This window comes from Lithobates pipiens, unplaced genomic scaffold (genome assembly GCF_037356315.1).
Source record: "Lithobates pipiens isolate NorthernLeopardFrog02 unplaced genomic scaffold, aLitPip1_a1.2 Scaffold_11, whole genome shotgun sequence".
NCBI lineage: Eukaryota > Metazoa > Chordata > Amphibia > Anura > Ranidae > Lithobates > Lithobates pipiens.
Window position 1 is genome coordinate 3815750 of NW_027507696.1, and position 3970 is coordinate 3819719.

At 41.4% G+C, this 3970-nt stretch overlaps 1 protein-coding gene across 2 annotated transcripts in view; it reads left to right on the forward strand.

The window, feature by feature from the left end:
* The first annotated feature begins 617 nt into the window (after positions 1-617).
* CARD9 (caspase recruitment domain family member 9) overlaps positions 618-3970 on the forward strand; it is a 77665-nt gene continuing 74312 nt past the window's right edge. Inside the window, exons 1-2 of one of the 2 annotated variants that reach the window (XM_077468192.1) lie at positions 618-789; positions 3214-3421. The gene's annotated coding sequence lies outside the window, so the exon portion shown is untranslated. The remainder of the gene's footprint in view (positions 790-3213; positions 3422-3970) is intronic. The other variant, XM_077468193.1, reaches the window with a different exon arrangement.

Genomic DNA, 3970 nt, shown 5'->3' on the forward strand with positions numbered 1-3970 from the left:
AAACTCTACAGACTGCGCTATCCAGTCAAATTTGGGTACTTTTGCTGCTTCTATTTAAAATGTGTATTTATGTATTAATTATTACAGAGCTTAATTAATGTGTGCATTTTATATTTGCCTAAAGTTTAACTTTAATATTATAATTTAGGCACAACTTCTTTTTAACTTTATCTCTTTATTAAGATATTTATTTTGTTTACAAAATACATCAAAATTGAACATCCCCTCAGTCCCCCCCCCCCCCCCCATCACCTTATCAGATAAAAAAAATATATAAAAAAGGATGATTTAGGCACAACTTCAAGAGCCTGTGCAGAAGGAATTTCTGTAAAACTCTGATTAAAAAAAGAAAAACATACTGATTTTATTTTTTTTATTTTTTTTATTTATTTTTTTAGCATTTTTTTTGTAACCTGGAATCGGTGACGTGTGAATACAGATTTTGCTGTGCATTAATCACCTGTTAATCATCAAATGATTGGTGTTTATGTAATTATTGCCCAATTGCTCAGCCAATCCACACTTCTCTGCTGACACAGCAGCTGGTAATTGTTTTGTAACTTTGAGGACATAAAAAACAAAGAAACAAAAGGGAAGAAGACTGAGGAGGAAGCTCTGCTCTTTCATATCTTGCTGCTGCTGTGATGTGCTAATATTGTCGTTTATACTGACGTATACGGGCTTAAAGGAAAGCTACAGACTTTTTGATGATTGTATTTTTTTTATTTGTTTTTATTTGTTTTAAAGGTACCTGATGATGATGGACCTGGAATTATCCATTTTGTAAATGTAAGTTGGTACTTTTATACATTTACTTTTTTGTATAAATTGTAATTCTATCTGTACAATGTAGACAGCCATGTTTGTTAGATATACAGACTGCACTTCCTAGTGCTGCACAGCGATTATACTTTAGGCCTGATTCACACCTATGCAGGATGTAGTTTGCATACTTCAGGTGCATTTTGCGTTTTTCAAAACACATTTTTGATCCATTGAAGTCTATGGAACCAAAAACCAGAATCATAAAATGCACATATGTGAACTACATCCATAGGAAACCATGTTAAACGGACTGGAGTGTGTTTCTACAAACTGAAAACGCACAGAAAAATGCAGGTATGAACCAGGCCTTACTGTTCTTTTCTCAGCAAAACTTTTACATAGGTCTGTCTGATTAAAAGTTTCTGTTTAAAGGGGTTGTAAAGGGAAATGTTTTTTCACCTTAATGCATTCTATGCATTAAGGTGAAAAAACATCTCACACTGCCGGCGCCCCCAGTCCCCCGCGTTTTACTTACCTCACCCCTTGAAAGTCCCGCGCTCGCCCCCGCCGTCCTCTTCGCCGCTTAGCCTGGCCTCTGATTGGCTGGAGTGAATGGATTGAAGGCAGCGCAGCCATTGGCTCGCACTGCTGTCAATCACATCCAATGACACGGCGCGCCGGCGGGCGGGGCCGTGTGATACAGCGAGCGGCTATAGCCGCCGGCTGTATCACGGGAGCATGCCCGCAGGTGCTTCTCAACATGCAAGGGAGATCGCATGAACGTGAAACGTACTTGCGCAGGGCCGGTGCTACCACTAGGCAAACTAGGAAGCCACCTAGGGCACACTGCTGCCTAGGGGCGCCCAGCTGTTGGTTTCCCTACGCGTTTTGCATGCTCTCCAGGCTGTAGCATGTAACTAACTCAGCCTGACTTGTAGTGTAATAAGAGGTGCAGCAGAGCACTGGAGCCACTTCTAGAGGAAGCAGAGCCGATGCTTCCTGTATAGCAGCGCCTTCTGTCAGATGGGCAGGGCAAAGAGGGTGGAGTCAGGGGTGGAGTCAATGGGGCGGCAAAATGAGGTTTCGCCTAGGGCAGTGATGGTGAACCTTGGCACCCCAGATGTTTTGGAACTACATTTCCCATGATGCTCCACTACACTGCAGAGTGCATGAGCATCATGGGAAATGTAGTTCCAAAACATCTGGGGTGCCAAGGTTCGCCATCACTGGCCTAGGGTGTCAGAAATCCTTGCACCAGCCCTGTACCTGCGGGAGGAAGCAGAGACAGCCGCCGAGGGACTTCAGAAGAGCAGGTTAGGGGCCACTCTGTGCTAAACGAGCTGCACAGTGGAGGTAAGTATAACATGTTTGTTATTTAAAAAAAAAAATATTTTTACTTTACAATCCCTTTAAGGCTAGGTTTTCACATGTGCAGGTCCTCCATGCTGCGTTTTGCATGGGCACAGCAGCTCATTCATTTAAATGTGCTGCTGTAAATCTGTGAAATCTGGGGGGGGGGGGGGGAAGATTCCTGACCCTTTTTTGAAAATGTTGGCGCATGGAACCGCATTGAACCGCACGGTTCATTTTGTGCATCCGAAACGCACTGCATTTTCCTATGCATGGGATACCATTCGCAATTAATCTGCTAAAGAACGGCGCATTTTGCCTGTGGGTCGCACGCATTCCCTATGGCACATATGTGTGAACTTAACCCGTCACATTGGTTACAATGTAACATACTGAATACACTGTTTATTTTGGTTGTAGCTCCTTAAAACAAGCAGGAAGCCCTCGTACACACAGAGCTTAAAAAAAAAAAAAAAATGCGTATGCAGGCATTTGGTGTTTTTTTTTTTTGCTTTTCTGTTTTTGTCTTTTTTTTTTTTTTTTTATGCTTGTAAAATCACCTTTATGTTAGCCTGTTTGACCATGCAAGTATAGGCATTTACAGGCAGAAAAAAAAGCTCCAGAGGCGCAATCGCAAGAGAGCTTTTACCCAGAAAACACGTGTATATGCATCTAAACACACACATATGCCTGTAAATGTTTTCCAATGGGCAGAATAAATTATTATTCTGCCCAGTAGAATGCATTTACATTCAAACTCCATACACACGTAAAAACACATACATATTCTAACATTAAAGGCGTTATTTTTCTGCCAAATTCTGACCATAAAAAAAAAAAGCTGCTTTATTTTTCATAAGCCATACATGAGGCCTAAATTGTAAGCTCTGCAGTCCAATCTCTCAGTGGAATGCACCCATTTAGCTGAAAGTGGCACTGGCAAGGGCTACACCGATCCCCTATACACACTACGACAGCACTGAGTGCCTTTACTATACTTTTAACTCATATGATTCTTTTTTTTTTTTTACTGTGTGAAATACCAGACAGCATATCATTGTCCCGCATTGCATTAGTTGTATTGCTTTTGCCATCCAGGTGTGTCTACCTTTTACGCCAACCCCTTTCACATGACTCTCAGGAACTGGGTTGACACTCTTGCACTGTGGAATGCACAGAGGAAGTATCCCACAGACAGGCAGATCCTCCCAGCACCCAATCTGTGCTCAGCCTGACACCCTCTCCCCTGTCTCCCTGGAACACTCACATGGCACTGGAAAAGACCACTGGACCCTAATACTAAAAGGTCAGTGCATTTTGTATCCCTAATGCTTATTGTGTTTGTAAACTTTGTCGCACTGAGACAAAGAGCTGCAATATTTTTTTAAGCCCTCTGTTTTCTTTTTGAGTAGAGTCAGCAATCTTGAGATTGTCCAACAACTACAATTAGCAGCATGCTCTGCTAGCTTTTGTTCTCATCTGCTGGGGAACTACAAATCCCAGCTTGCAATTCTTCACAACCTGGGAATGTGGTACTTTGTACCCATCTCTTTTTAAGTACAGATTTAAATGCAGAATTTTGTTCTGTCTGATATCAGAGCTATCGCTGTACAAAAACATTCCTTTATCTGCTGCTTCAGTCTCGTCATGTAAATTAGGAGTGACCAAATATTCGCTAGAGACCAAAAAGAAAAGTAATTATGGAATTCCCTCGCTTCGTTTTATAAAGGATTCGCTCTTATTCAATCTGTTAATTTGCCAATTACCCTTGGCACTATTAGTCCCTTATCAGGGATAAGACATAAATCATAAAATAGATAATAAATCCAGGAAACTACCATACCAAAGATATTTT